This window comes from Eublepharis macularius, chromosome 7 (assembly GCF_028583425.1).
Source record: "Eublepharis macularius isolate TG4126 chromosome 7, MPM_Emac_v1.0, whole genome shotgun sequence".
NCBI lineage: Eukaryota > Metazoa > Chordata > Lepidosauria > Squamata > Eublepharidae > Eublepharis > Eublepharis macularius.
The window spans coordinates 72,335,037-72,351,804 of record NC_072796.1 but is presented as its reverse complement, the minus strand read 5'-3'; positions in this window follow the sequence as shown (position 1 = coordinate 72,351,804).

Genomic DNA, 16,768 nt, shown 5'->3' with positions numbered 1-16,768 from the left:
GCTTGTACCACGAAAAATCTCAATTTGTGGGTATCTCCGTCAAAGGTGGCCTCCAACTTAATCCATCCCATAGGTAGCTCCGCTCCAGAACTGTCTTGCCAGAACTGTCTTGGGAAATGCCAGGAGATTTTGAGAACAGTGCCTGGGAAAAGTAGAGTTTAGGAAGGATGCAACATCACTTCCAGGTTACACTCTAAGAATAGAGCATGGGTATTGTGGGTATTGGGGCCAAAGGTGGTAGTTGTGGGGTTATCCACTGTGGGTGAACAAATGGCCAGCCTCCTGGAAGAAAGTGTGTACCCTTTGTTCACTAGGGTTGCCAATCTCCCTGTGGGGCCTGATTTTCCTGTGTGGCTGGCAGGCTCCTGCCTGCTTGCACCCCTTCTCTGATGGGTCAGCTGTGGAACTCTGTGTTCTGAAGTAAAAATCAGGTCAAGGGAATTGCAGACAGTTGGAGAAAGGTGGTAATTGGATAACTACTGTGCTTTGCTACAGTAGTTAAATACTGTAGCAAAGCACAGATATCAAGCTAGTATATATGTATATATTGCACAATTGACCCATCAGAGAGAGAGAGTGCAAGCAGGCAGGAGCCTGCCAGCCACACAGGAAAGTCAGGCCCCACAAGGAGACTGGCAACCCTAGTGAACTTTGAGGGGAAGACTGGGATGTGCATTTTACCTCAGGACACAGTCAATGACTCCCAATAGCAACTGCATACTGTTTAGAATGTGGAGGGTGAGGACCAATCAGGCCGCATATGCAAATGACTTTGAAAGGCTGACCCAATCAGGGAAGAATGGCTGAGCTGACAGTGGGCGGGGGTGCAAGCCACACAGGGAAGCTGTATCCCTTTGGGAAAACATATTTGACCCCTTTTTTACTCCCTTAGGGGCAAATTTCTTAAAATCCCTGCTGTGTGTGTGTGTGTGTGTGTGTGTGTGTCTGTCTGTCTGTCTGTCTGTCTGTCTGTCTGTCTGTCTGTCTGTCTGTCTGTTTATAGTCTGTCTTTCTCACAGAGACTCAAGGCTGATTACACACTGTAGCTCAATATAACCAATGGCTAGAACATTCAATAAACAATATAATAGGGTAAGGATTTTAGAAATTTAAAAACAAGCAGAAATCTGCTACAGAATTGAAAACAATGCTGAAACAAAACATAACAAATTGACATAAGCATATAGTACAATGCAGAACTATACAGTAGGAGCATACTTACAGCAACAGACAAAACTCAGTAGTATAAAGTCCCTATCCCTTTCCAACACATTTCTCTGAATCACTCCCTTACAGCACAGTGTTATTACTTTTGTAAAAAAGCCTTCCTGAATAATTCAATTTTTCATAGTGTAAGGAAAGCCAGGAGAGTGGGAGATTACCTGATCTCTTCAGGCAGGCCAGTCCATAAAATGGGGGCCAACGCAGAAAACGTATGTGTATAGGCAGCTGTTGATTTTCCTCATGTGCAGGTTGGCACCTGCAGAAGCCCCTGTTCAGATGAGCAAAGTTGCCATGGCAAGGCATAGGAAGGCATTGTTCTATAGATCTGAGGAACCAAGGCCATGAAGGGCTTTGTATGTAATATCCTTGAACTGAGTCCAATAACGGATGGGAAGTCAATGGAGTAACTAGAATCGGAGTAATATGCATGCATTGCATATCTCCTGCTAATAATCATGCTGCAGCATTCCATATCAACTGGAGTCTCCAATTTGATTTTGAGGGAAGACCTATGTAAAGTACACTGCAGTAGTCTAGTTACTCTTGATGTTACTGTGGCATGGATCCAGGGGGGCAGATTGGCCATGTCAATATAGGAAACCATCTTCCAGGTTAAGATGAGTTTGGCAAAGGCCTTTTTTTTACAGCAGAGTTTGATCCAGTATAACCACTAGGCTCTTAACTGAGACTGCAATTGTCAGCCCCATCAAAAGTGAGGACAACAATGGCCTTCAATATCTTACCCTTCCCAATCATCATCTTTCCTATCATGTCAGAGTTCAGTTTCAATTTTTTTTTTCAGCCATTTAACCACAGGTCAAGCAGCTGCTCAAGGCTTTACTGAATCACCAGGGGATTTAGACAGTGAGATAAAGGGCTGGATGTTGTCTGCAAATCGATGACATCCAATTCCAAAGCTATAAATGATTTCTCCTAAAGACTTTACATACAGGTTGAATAACATGGGGAATAAGATTGCTCTCAGTGGAATCCTGCAAGATAATTGCTACACTGAAGATAGCTGGTCTCCAACAATAACCCGTTGAGTCTAATCCACAAGGAACAACCTAAACCAGTCCAAGGCACATCCTCTGATACCTACTCCTGCCTCCAAATGCCTCAACAGGATGGCATGATCTACTGTATCAAAGGCTGCAGATAGATCTAGGAGGAGCAACAAAGAAACATGGCCTTTATCTACATTCTGATAGAGGTAATAATCTAAAGCCACCACTGCTATCTCTGTCCCATAACCTTGTTTGAAACCAGACTGAAAAGGGTTCAGAACCAGAGTTCTCCAAAAAGAACTAGAGTTAGTTTGCTACAGTTCTCACAATCATGTGGAAGATTAGATAATTGGCCATATCATTTTTGGCCATATAATTGGCCATATCATTTTTGTCATTTTTGAAAAGCGAAGAGGGTCACTAAAGTTATTGGGGAAATACCAGATAAAACAAAGTTTCCACCTGCTGGTGGAAGACAGCAATAGAGGGATAATCTCCTTGGGGAAGAAATTCCAAAGTTTTGGTGCCATGACTTAGAAGGCTATGGGACATGAGGGTCACTTGTAATATTTTGAGTACTCCAGGTCCCACCTAGAAGTTGGCAACCTTAATTTTAGGACCAGAAAATGGCACACTGGAGAGGCTTAAGTCCCTTCTCCCTGAACACTGTGGTCCAATCAGATTTGGGCCTGCACACACGTGAGAGGTGTTGGGAAAAAGGTTAAAAATATAGCTTTAAATCAGAGGTGCAATGGATCTTGAATCAATAGAGAGTCAGCACATGAGTTTAGCTTTTAAAATCATTTACTTCTAAAGAGAAAAGGGTCACAGGTTGTCTACAAAATAACAAACCATCCTAGAGCTACATTCTTACTACTTGTTACAAACAAAGAGCTGGGTTAACTGAATGGAGAATCTTCTTCTTCTTCCTTCTTCTTGACCCTAGAAAGAAAGTCACCTGACCTGTTGACCAATAACAGTTTACAAACACACTTCAGTTTCCCGGGCTTGCAGATTATTGGCTCTGTCCCAGGTTCCCTTTCCAGGTCAATCTAAACAATAGCATGGTAGGTAAACACATTAACCCCATAATGACTGAATGTCAGATCTTGCAACACACATATATTCCAACAAGAGGCACAGAGTCCCAGAATGTGTCTCTCAGCCTGACTCAGAGATATATCTGGGGAAAAGTGTCATGTGATTAGCCTTTAAAGGCCTCAGTCTAAATCTGACATTTATATATCTTGCATAGCTCCACTAAGATTCAGACATTTCAGTGTGGGGAAAATGTTTGAAAGTTATAGCTGATCTTTCTGGAGAACAGTAGAAAGGGAGAACATTATTCACATGGTATTCTGAAAATTAAAACACCTAGTTTCAGATATATAATGACTTCTGGGAAGTGTACTATGTAGAATAATAATAAATGGACTACGTACTTTTAAATTATTATGAGAAATGATATCATAATGTATTTCTTTTGGTTCCTTTCCTGAAAACCTCATTTTCGGTGAATCAGTCACTTAACCTTTTTAATCCACTAATCCAAGTGTAAACCAATGGTAATCAAAACTCCTTAAACTGTTAGCATTCACTCCTTGTAATTATTCTCTTCCACTTTTTCCACCTTCCTTTGATTAATTCTACACTGGCGAAACATAGACTGTAATCCTCTGTACAGATGGAGGCAGTCTTAGTGATTCTTTGGCTGGGCAAAACTTGAGGATGGGGAAGAGGGCAATTGACCTACTACTGATTGTCCTTGTCCCTGCACTGCCTGAGTCTTAAGAAGCACAGGGGATTATATCACCAAGTACCTGATCTTACTCAGGGCCCTGCACACAAACATATGCAGGGGCCTGAGCAGCTACCCCAGATATTCTGTATTTTGACCACTCGGGTGTACAGAAATAAGTGACTTGGGACAAATACAGCTGCTTCTAGCCATTTTCTTTTTCTTTTTCTTTTTTTTGAAAATTTTTTATTGGGTTAGGATCAAATGTTTACACATTACAGTCAATATTCCCATTTCCCAATTTCTAACCCCCTCCCTTCCCCCCCCATTTTGTTGACTTCCAACAGTTTTCCAACCCTTTATCCCTTTTCCCTTACTCTTTATATATTCCTCTATCTAGCAAATATATATTCTCCCTTTATTCTAAGCAATACTTCTTTAACTATTTTTAATACTCTGTACCCTGCCTATGAGTCCCTTTTTCCATAATGGATAAACAATTTATCCCATTTTTCATTATTTCACTTTCAAATATTTCTATATATCATAAACTATGTAAACCATACATTCATATAAATCAATCAGTTTAACTTATACTCTATATGTTATTCTATTCTTATTCTATGTCATTATTTTTTCTTCTTTCTATTTTAATTATATTTGTTTACATTAGTATTTCTATTCCCCTTCAATCATAGGTCTGTATATGATATCAATCAATTTGACTCATATACAGCTTCAAATAAACATATTCAGTTTGGTACATTGTACAAAATCAAAAAGAAAATATTATTAGTTAGTCAATCCTTATAGTTAACCCTTATGATTAATTATTTTCTATCGATATTCTATTTATTATTCTATATATATCAATCTAATATCATCACTGCTTAGAAATTCTCTTTTATCTCTTCTCCTCCCCGGTAAAGTCACCCCCCTCTACATTTTATTGTACTTCAGTAGTTCTCAAACTGCCACAGTTCTCCTCCCACCTCCCATTTCTTCTCCAAATATTGTTTCAGCTTCTCCCAGTCTGTGTTAAACTGTCCTGAGTCCAGGTTTCTCAATTTTCTTGTCATTTTATCCATTTCTGCCATATACAGCAATTTGTGGATCCAATCTCCAATGGTTGGCACTTCTTGTATTTTCCATTTTTGCGCATACAAAAGTCTAGCTGCTGCCGTCATGTAAAATATCAACGTCCTATGATGGGCTGGAATTCCCTCCATTCCCAAGTTTAGTAGCAGGAGTTCTGGGTTCTTATTAACTTGAAATTGTAAAATTTCACTCATTTCTCTTATTATTTCCCCCCAGTACTGCCTAGCTACCTCACACGTCCACCACATATGGTAGAGGGAGCCCTCATGCTTCCTACATTTCCAGCATTTATTAGAAGTGTTCAAATTCCCTAGCGCAATCTTCTTTGGTGTCATGTACCAACGGTAAATCATTTTGTAAATGTTCTCTTTTATACTAATGCATGTCGTTGTCTTCATTGTAGTCTTCCACAAGTATTCCCATGCCTCCATTGTTATTTCTTTGTTAAAATTTATGGCCCATTTCACCATTTGTCCTTTAACTACTTCATCCTCAGTATACCATTTCAGCAGTGCTTGGTATACCTTAGATATTCTTTTCTTGTCCTCTTTAAGAAGGGTCTGCTCTAGTTCCGAGTTTTCTGTTCGTATTCCTCCCTTTACAGAGTCCGAGTTATATAAATCTCTAATCTGTCTATACTGGAACCAATCGTAGTAAGGTGATAGTTCCTCCTGAGTCTTTATTCTAAGTTTGGATTCTTCCATTCTAGTTATTTCTTTATAAGTTAAACATTGTTGCTCATTATCAACAGCTCTCGGATCTATCACCTCATATGGAACTACCCACAAGGGGGTTCCTTCTTCCAAATAAATTCTATACTTCTTCCAGATTATATATAAACTTCTCCGTATATAGTGATGCAGGAACATCGAGTTCGCCTTTACTTTATCATGCCATAAATATGCGTGCCATCCAAATATCTTTTTATATCCCTCTAGGGCTAATAATTTCTTATTCTTTAGCGTCATCCACTCCTTCAACCACACCAAGCAAATTGCGTCATGGTAAAGTCTTAAATTGGGCAGTTGCATTCCGCCTCTTTCCTTTGCATCTTGTAAAACTTTCATTTTGACTCGAGGCTTCTTGCCTGCCCATACAAAGTCTGATATTTTCCTCTGCCATTTTTCAAATTGCTTAGAGTCACTGATGATTGGTATTGTCTGTAGCAAAAACATTACTCTTGGTAACACATTCATCTTAACTGCTGCAATCCTTCCCAACCATGACAGATTTAGTCTGTTCCATTTAATCAAATCTCTCTCTATCTGAGTCCATAGTTTTTCATAGTTATTTTTAAATAAGTCTATATTCTTAGCAGTCAGTTCGATTCCCAGATATTTCACCTTGCTTGTTACTTCACAATCCGTTATTTCCGTTAACAATTGTTGTTTCTGCTTAGTCATATTTTTGCATAATATCTTTGACTTCTTTTTATTAATATAAAAACCTGCCAAATCTCCGAACTCCTTAATCTTATCTATCACTTTTGGCATGTTCTCCATTGGGTCTTCTACAATTAACATTATGTCATCCGCAAATGCTCTGACCTTATATGAATAGTCCTTTATTTTAATTCCTCGAATTTCTTCATCTTGTCGTATTTGTATCATCAGGATCTCCAATACCAAAATAAACAGCAGTGGAGACAACGGGCAACCTTGTCTTGTTCCTTTACTTATAATCAATTTCTTAGTCGCTTCATCATTCACCACAATTGCTGCCGTCTGGTCTCTGTAAATTTCCTTAATTGCTCTAATGAATCTTTCTACCAATTGTAGCTTTTCCATAGTGGCAAACATAAAGTCCCAGTTTAAATTATCGAACGCCTTTTCAGCATCAACAAAGAAGAAACCAACCTCTTTGTCACAACGCTTATCATAATATTCAATAGCATTGATCACTGTCCTTAAATTGTCTCTGATTTGTCTGTCTGGCAAAAAGCCTGCTTGTTCCTCCTCAATGACTTCCGAAAGCCACCCCTTCAGTCTCTCCGCCAGTATCTTCGCAAAGATTTTATAATCATTGTTAAGTAACGATATAGGTCTGTAATTTTTCACATTAGTCAAGTCTTGGCCCTCTTTGGGGATCAATGATATATTCGCTTCATTCCAGGTATCTGGAATCCGCTGGTCCTTTAAAACTCCATTGATCACCTCTTTTAGGAATGGTGCCAGTTCATTGGCCATTACCTTATAAAATTTCGCTGTAAGTCCATCTGGCCCTGGCGCCTTTCCTAGATTTGCAGATTGTATTGCCTTTTTTAATTCCTCATCTGTTACTTCACTGTTCAGTTTATTTCTCCAAGCTTCCGAAATTACTGGAAGTTTCAATTTCTCCAAATATAACGCTATTGACTCTTTATTTACCTCTTTCTTATTATACAACTTAGCGTAGAATTTGTAAAAGGCTCTACTAATGGTAGTCTGTTCCAAATACGTTTTATTATCTTCGCAGATTCTATTTATTGTTTTCTTTTCCCTTCTCTTCTTCAGTTGCCATGCCAAATACTTCCCAGGTTTATTTGCACCTTCAAACGCTTTCTGATTCAATCTTTTAAGATTCCACTCCAATTCTTTATTATTCATTGCTGTTAACTGTTCTTGAAGTATTTTAATTTCCTGATATAATTTCTTTTCCCCTGGTCTCTTTTTTAACTGTATTTCTTTGGCTTTTATTTTCTCCTCAATCTCTTGTCTTTTCTCCTCTTTCTTTTTTCTTACTCTACCATTTAAGTCCATTAGTATGCCCCTTATAACCGCCTTATAAGCGTCCCACACTTTGTCAGTTGGTACTTCTTTATTTACATTGTATTGTATGAAGAACTTTGTCTCTCTTCTCAACATCTCCATACTCTCTCCTTCCTGTAGCAAGTCCTCATTTATTCTCCATGCTTTCCTTTTTCTCCTTTTCCCTAGTTTCCACATGATTGGATTGTGATCTGAGCCTACCATCGGCATTATTTCTACCTCCTTAGTCCATAACGCTAAGTCTTTTGAGGCCCAGATCATATCAATTCTTGATAGTGTGCAGTGCCTTGCAGAATAAAAAGTAAATTGTCTACTTTTAGGATATTCTCTTCTCCATACATCTTCTAAAGTCTCCTGTTGTATCAAGTCAAAAAAGAGCTTTGGTAATAATCCTCTTTTCTTTTGTGCAGTTGTTGTCTTTTTATCTAATTCCAAGTTCGTCACTCCATTGAAGTCTCCGGCAAGAATTATCTGGTCGTATGAAAGATCATCTAGTTGCTTCCTTAACTCCTCAAAGAAGCTTTCCTTTGCACCGTTAGGTGCATAAACTCCGACTACCAACACTCTCTTTAAATCCCAAGTACATTCCACTGCAATAAATCTGGCTTCCACATCTTTCATTACAAATTTTGGCTGTAGCTCCTCTTTTATGTACAACACCACTCCTCTTTTTTTCTTGTTGGAGGCCGCTACAAATTCTTTGCCCAATTTTCCTGATTTTAGATATTTTACATCCTGCTTTCTAATATGGGTCTCTTGCAAACACACAATGTCACATTTTTGTTTTAATAGCCAGTGGAAAATATTTTTTCTCTTATTCGGTGAGTTTAGTCCATTTACATTCCAAGATAAAACTTTGCACTCCATACTCATGATCTTGTTGGTAAGTCTTTTTCATTGTCCCTTATAAATCGCTCCATCTCTCGCTCAGATCTGATGCGCTTTTTGGCCCCTCCAAACTCAAAGGACACACCTTCTGGTAACTCCCATCTGTACCTGATTTTCATGTCCTTCAAGATCTGAATTAGCACTTTATATTTTTTCCGATCTGATAACACTGACCTGGGTAATTCCTTCATTATGATAATCGTCTTGCCATCAATCTCCAATGGATCTTGAAACTGTTTTGTCACAATCCTCTCTTTCATATTTCGTGTCGTAAACTGCACAATTACGTCTCTTGGTAATTTCCTCTGGGTTGCAATTCTCGAATTCACACGATATGCCACATCTAGGATAGCCACAACTTCCTCCTCCTCCTTCCCCAGGTATTCAGCTAACACCTCAGTCATCTGTTCTTGCGCTGACTTTCTTTCCACTTCTGGCAAGCCACGAAAACGTAACTGCTTCTCCATGTGTTTAGTTTCTGCAACTGACATTCTCCCCCTCATCAGTCTCATCTCTGCCTGTTGCGTGTCTGCTAAATTCTCCATCTCCTTCTACTGTTTTAACTCTCTGCTGCGTTCCTTGTAGTTCACTTTGTATTGTTTCCATGCCTTTTTTCACTTCTGACAGCTCCAATTTTACTGTCTGCGTAACCTCTTTAACCTCTTTAATCAGCTCCAATTTCGTGTCCTTAAGTTCTTTAATCACATCTAAAAGTTTTTTATCCAGGTTTTCTATTGCCGATTGCCACTCTTTTTTTGACATCGTGGGGCTTGCTTTGGCTCGCTCCCACGAGTCTGCTCTCTTCCTTAGCTCCGTGGCGTAAAACTTAATGTCCTTTTATTTCAAATGTCCCGGTCTTCTTGCAAAAATTAAATTTTAAAGCGTCCAAAATGTCAGGCGTCTTTTCTCTATGGTTTCTCTATGATTTTGTAATCCAAGATGGCCTACTTCCTTTTCCGCTGAGGCCGCGACCCTTCCCCTTTCAAAGATGGCGATTCCCTTCTTCCTGCCCTCCAGCAAGGGCCGCTTCTCTCCAGCAACTCTATTGTTGTTACGCACTTCCTGTCTCCCAACTTCCCACAGTAGGTCTCGCGATGGTATCTCTTTCTCACAGCTCCATAACCGCAAGTATTCAAAACAATAATCCAATTCCTTTAATAACTTCTTTAAACTGAGTCTCTTTTCAAATACAACTCTTGCCGAGTCTTCCCCTCTTTATCGTTAGCCTGTTGCAGTTTGAAAATCTACTTTTATTCCTCTCTGCTTTAATCAATCTGTCCCGTAACAGAAGATAGTGATCTTTACCTTCTCATTCACATTTCTCGGGTTGTAATCGCTGTTTCGATTTTAACTTCTCCTCTCCGTTTCTTCCCCCAATCGAAGCTTGGGTATGTAGGTCTTATGCCAGCCGAATTGGCCCCAAAACTGCCGCAGAGATTGTAGCCGACCTGTCGCAGGGTGGGACCTCAAGGGTCATGAGGGGGCCCGTTGCGTAGAGCCCCCCCTCGCCCGAGATCAACGCGCCCTGAGGTCTTGAGCGTTCTTTGCCTGCTCTCCGCCTGAGAGCAGTCGGCCGCGGGCTATTTTGCCCCCGCCGGCCGGTTAAAACGGCAGTCCGGTCAGCTCCGCAGTTGGAGCTGCGTCAGACCTCCATAAATCCCAAACTGGAAGTCAGTAGCCATTTTCTTTTTTGATAGGTTTTCCTCTCTTCCACAGCAACTAACCCAAGCCACTAATCCAAGTTTCCCAAAGATCCCACAAAGATGATCAGGGCCACAGATAATGAGCTAAAAGCCACGAGCCCTTTGGCTAGCACCAAAAGTCTGAGCAATTCATTTTAAAACAAAATTTAGAATAGTATTAAAACAATTCATTAAATATGGGCACACAAACACATAACACAAAGAAGAGGCAAGGGCATGTTTAGTCCATTTGAACTCGACAAAAGCTGCAATGTACCCTCTACTGTTCAAGTTCTTCTGAATGCTTCTCTTGTTTTCCTTGTCTCTTCTTGTGTTTCCTTTCTGTCTATATGTAAGGTCTTATATCCTGTTGTTGTAAAATCTACAGTAAGTTCGTGCTTTTTGCAGATCCTGTTGTAACAATAAACTTTATTGAAAGCAACTGTATGTGTAGGATGAGTAGTTCCCCAACTCTGCTAACAGCAAGTTCCTAAGAAGGGTGGGGGGCATATACTCAGCAGATCTGGCCTAGACCTCCATTCCTTCCCCTCTGATGCTGTATACAATAATTAAGTGTTTTAAAACATACTTATTCCAGCTCAAGTTCTGCTTCCTTCATCATAAAAGCAATAGTGATATCATATAGTAAATGTGTTTTGTTGGGAGAAAGTCTAGCATGACAGAATTCTTTGATCATTCTAGCTTCTCTTTTCCCTAGCTGGCCAGAATAACATCAAAAGGATGCTTTAACTTGCATCCTTGACTATAAAATGGCCTGCACTTCAACTCATCATGCAGAAGGCTGAGTCATACTTGTCGAGAATCACAGGGAGCTTTATAGTCTTTGCAACCAACATCAATGAATTAAACTGGTTGGAACAAATCATGTGAAAAAGGCCAATTGTAAATGACTGAAGAAACAGAAAACCTATGATTTCTGGAATGCTTTTAACAAGACAACAATCATGTATAGTAAGTATCCTTGAAATGAAACAGCACTATTTGTCAACTTTGCAAACATCTAATTGAGAACAGTATCAACAACTTTTTAAAAACATTTCTTGATGAGACTTGGTTTTTCTGATGTCAATCATGTTACGCAAGCAACATCCTTAGTGTCACATTACAGGTACTGTGAGCTTATTATTAGACATGGGCATGAACAGCATTACGAACAGAAAAAAAACCCATGGACAGCCCATTCGTCTGTTTTGGAGCAAGCTGTTTGTGAGACCCCATTCTAAACGAACAAGTGGTCGTTGTAAGCCTCGTTTGTTGCCTTCGTCAGCCATTTGTCAAGCCAGACAGTCTGGCGTCTTTCTATCAATTCCCCTGACAAGGGAGGCAGGGACTGAACTCTGTCTGAACTCCTTCTGGCTTTCCCTCTGGCTTTAACCCTTCAAAGTACTTCCAGCAGAGAGTCCCGTTTTTGCCACTGTGAAGAGAAAATAACAACAAAGGGGGGGTCCATGGATCATGCATTTCCCGGGATGCAATCTCTCTGAAACTTGGGGGGGTCTTCGGAGGACAGTGAGGACTATGTCCCCTGCAAATTTGGTGGGTATTGGACATTGGGAAGGTCAGTTTGTAACCCCTCAAAGTAGCTTCCACCAGAGAATTCTGTTTTTGCCACTGTGAAGAGAAAATGATATGAAAGGGGGAGACCCATGGATCATGCCTTTCCTGGGGCACAATCTCTCTGAAACTTGGGGGGTCTTCAGAGGACAGTGAGGACTATGTCCCCTGCAAATTCAGAGGACAGTGAGGACTATGTCCCCTGCAAATTTGGTGGGTATTGGACATTGGGAAGGTCAGTTTGTGGGGTGTTTAAAGGGCCCTGCCCCTTGCATGTGGCAGGAAAGGGCCCTTTAAACTATCAGCTGGCAGACAGCAGGAGGAATCCCCCCTGCCACCTGTCAGCTGATAGTTTAAATGGATCTTTAAAGAGCCACGAACAACGAACAATGAACATGTTTGTGAACAGGGTCATGTTTGTTACTGTTCATTGTTCGTTGTTCGTGGATAGCATTGAACAACGAACAGCTTGTTCGGGGTTTTTTTCCATTCGTGCCCATGTCTACTTATTATACCATCAGATGGGACAGAGAGTTATTTCTAATAACCTCCATTTCTATTTCTTTTGACATGTTTCTGCCTTCCAAGAAGTTCCTTGTCATCTTCTACCAGGTATATTTATTGTCTCACTATTCATTCGTAAGCCTAATTCACCTTGTGTGAAAAGGAGGGAAATGAGTTAGACAGTCTTTCACTCACACTGGTCCTCTGCATTCAGATTCCTTTGCCTCTGCCCTCCTTGAGTTACACCAGCTGCTTCTTCCTGGGAATGATTCCTTTCCCCTTGGCTGCTTGGCAGCTTCTTTTGCACCATCCAGATTCTCCTCCAGTCATGGTGAGCCTCCTTCTCTATTTCTATTCTTCCTCTTACTGTTCTGGGAGGTGGGACAGATTCAGCTGTTCTGCCAGTTCCAGCACTACATCATTTCTTTGGACCCCATCCGACCCGTCCAGTTACCGACCCGTCCAGTTACCATCCAGTTACCGAACCATCTTTGGACCCCACCAACCTGTCCAGTTACCACCCAGTGTCGAACCTCCCGTTCCTGGGCAAGGTGATTGAGCGGGCGGTGGCGGTACAACTGCAGGAATTCCTGAATGATGCTGTAGTCCTGGACCCATTCCAGCCTGGCTTCCGTCCTGGCCATGGGACGGAGATGGCCTTGGTTGCCCTCACAGATGACCTTCGCAGGCATCTGGATAGAGGCGGGTCAGCGCTGCTTGTGTTACTCGATCTCACAGCAGCGTCTGACACGGTCGACTATGATTTGTTGGCCAGCCGCCTTGCCAACGTGAGGATTAGGGGGACAGCCTTACAGTGGCTGGTCTCCTTTCTCCAGGGTCGGGGACAGAGGGTGGTGCTCGGGGGAGATCTATCGCCCCATCACCCTTTGGTGTGCAGGGTTCCGCAAGGGGCGATACTCTCCCCGATGTTATTTAACATCTACATGTGCCCCCTCACCCAGTTGGTGCGGAGGTTTGGGCTGGGCTGTCATCAATATGCAAATGACACCTAGCTTTTTCTGTTGATGGCCGGCCGGCCAGACATGGCCCCAGACAATCTGGCCAGAGTTCTGGAGGCTGTGACGGCATGGTTGAAACAGAGCAGGCTGAAACTGAACCCGGTGAAGATGGAGGTCCTGCAGCTGGGACGGTGGCTGCCAGATGTTGGGATCCAGCTCCCTGCCCTGGATGGTGAAGAGTCTGGGCGCGCTCCTGGATGCCTCCCTATCGATGGAGGCCCAGGTCATGGCAGTTGCCAAGTCTGCATTTTCCCATCTTCATCAGATCAGGCAACTTGCCCCCTACCTGATGCCCCAGGACCTGGCTACAGTGACCCATGCAACTGTCACCTCCAGGCTAGATTACTGTAATTCACTCTATGCTGGGCTACCCTTGGGCCTAATCCAGAAACTACAACTGGTCCAGAATGCGGTGGCACGGGTCCTGACTTGTATATCCTACCAGTCACATATCACATCTGTCTTGCGCCAGCTGCACTGGCTTCCGGTTGAATTCCGAATCAGGTTCAAGGTATTGGTTCTTACCTTTAAAGCCCTGAGCAGGTTGGGACCGGCATATCTTCAGGACCGCCTCTCCCTGTACATTCCCCGGAGACCACTTCGATCAGTGGATAAATGTTTACTGGTGGTCCCCAGCCCTAAGGAAGCCCGCCTCGCTTCAACCAGGGCCTGGGCCTTTTCAGTCCTGGCCCCAGCCTGGTGGAACACTCTGTCAATGGAGACCCAGGCCTAGTGGGACATATTATCATTCCGCCGGGCCTGTAAGACAGAGCTGTTCCGCCAGGCATTCGGTGGTTGAAGGGGGCGGTGCCATGTCGGCCTCCCCCCTTTGGGGTGGGAGTTTCTCCCCATCATTGCACTTGGTTAATTTATTTCATTATTGTTTTGTATATTGATTTTAGTATTGTTATTTTCCTGTTTTTATTAATTTTAAACTGTTCACCGCCCAGGGGCCCTGAGGATGGGCGGTATATAAATTGAAATATAAATAAATAAAAATAAAATACATTTCTGACCTAGCTGTGTTTACATCCAGCTGAGGGGCGGAGCTATTAGCCAGCCTCAGCAAGTGCTCCTGGCTACATATACACCTCCGCAAAGCACTCATATATGATCTTTTTAGATTAAATCCTTTAAAACTGCATTCTTCCTGCTACCTCCTTTCCCAAATTGCTATACCGAACCTACAAATATATTGATTTAAGGTGGAGTTTGTGCTACTGAAGACATGGCCAGCATTGGAAAAGACATTGACCTGAATCAGTTAAAGACAGCTTTGCATGTTCAAACAAAATTCTTGCCCAGTTCCATAGAATATAGTTACACTTATTATTTCATATGTTTGTCTACTGCTCCACTTAATGGGCTGTGGTGGGCAGAAATGGGTAGGAATGTGCATACTGTGATGTTTCTTTATTTATTTGAAGCAATTATATTCCTCTTACTCCATTACTCCATTATATTCCTTTTACTCTTACACCATCTCTCCCCATATATTCCCCAGAGGATACTCGGATCAGGCGACAAACAGCTGTTGGTGGTCCCTGGCCCCAAGGAGGCCCTCCTAGCCTCGACTAGAACCAGGGCATTTTGATTCTGGCTCCCATCTGGTGGAATGGTCTGTCTGCTGAAACCAGGGCCCGGCAGGACCTACTATCCTTCCTCCGAGCCTGCAAGACAGCTACCAGGGCATTTAAAATGTGGAACAGAGAAGCGTGCTCATGAAGATACCACTTGCTAGCCATCAGTACTAGAGAAACCTAAATGAAGCCTAAATGAAACTTAAATTTAGACAGAAGCAACGTTTTTTCCCCCTTCTAACATGATGCTTATGTTAATCAGGTTTGTTCAAGTCCACCCAAATTAGTGCTGAGTTTGTGGTTACTTTCTGAGGGATTCTTCATTTAATGGAGTTATATACTTACTGTGAGTCAGCACAACGTAACTGAAACAGTACAACTATTCCCCTGATTAAAAACACTGGTTTGTATACTGCAATCTGACTCTGACAATAGATGGGCCCTTCTACCATCAGAGAGTGGGCATTTGGCTATTGGCTGCCCCTGACACAGTACCTCATACATACTCACCAGGTAGCTGCCACCATTTGTCACTTTGAGATCTGAAACAGAGTCTGACAGAGGCCTCCTTCTGAGTCTATCACACACCCATGTCCAGTTAAAATGCAGCCTGGCTCACTTAAGAACTGGCCTACACATAACCCAATATTCATACGCCTGAGTGATCTGGAGACTGCACAGGCTGTAAACAACAAATTCTAATTTTACTTGGGGAAAACAGAATAAGAAGGGAAGGTGGATGCACATACTTGTAGGGGAGAAATAAAGACAAGGAAAGGATTTAATACATGTGAGATAATGCAAAATCAGATAAAACAGTACACCAAGCTAAAACAATCTGAATAAATGGGTTCCATAGCTTACTGTTCCTCAGCCATGTTGGCCTGATCTGGGCCTATATGGCAAGGGACCGTCTCTTCCTTTGCTTGTTCAAGGGCAAGTACCCAGGTTTTAACAAGTCTTCTATTATCATAACTAGACATGGGCGCGAACCCAAAAAATGTAACGAACCAGCGGTTCGCGGTTTGGTGCCGACGACGATCGCGAGATCGCGAACCACAACAAGCATTTCCCATTGCTGAACTGGTTCACGGTTTGCAGTTCGTTGGGCGCGGAATGGCCCCCGTGGCACTTACAGAGCCCATATTCCTGTGGAGTCTTTTGCAGGCTCTCCTCTACAGCCATCACCCAAGTTTGGACAAGATTGCAAAAGGGATCTTGGAGTTATACCCTCTCCAATCCAAGACCCCCAGGAAACTCCCACTCGACACAATTAGAGCCACCGATTGACGTTGGCCCAGTGTACAGAAGGTGGGTGTTGATGGCGGCCACCGAGCGTGGTGGCCACGGGGAAAAAGCAATGAGCCACCTCTGCTTTAGGGGGCGGGGGGTCTGGCTGCTTGCCAGTGGCACCCCCCATGGGCCCGCCCACCAGGCCAAAGAGGAGTGTGCTGGTATTCCCGGCGTGGGTGGGAGAGGACATGTCATTCAGACGGGGGCCTGATCCCCCAGCAAGCAAGGGTCCTCACTCGAGGGTCCCACTGATAAACAGTGCGGCAGCAGCTGACAGCACCCATCTTCCTGCCTTGCCAGAAAGGACGGGAGGGAAAGGAGATGTCATTTGGAGGGGTCGGAGTGCTCCAGAGAGGGACAGATCGAAAGAGGGTCTGTGAAGTCAGAAGATCCTAACAGCCATGAGGCCCCCT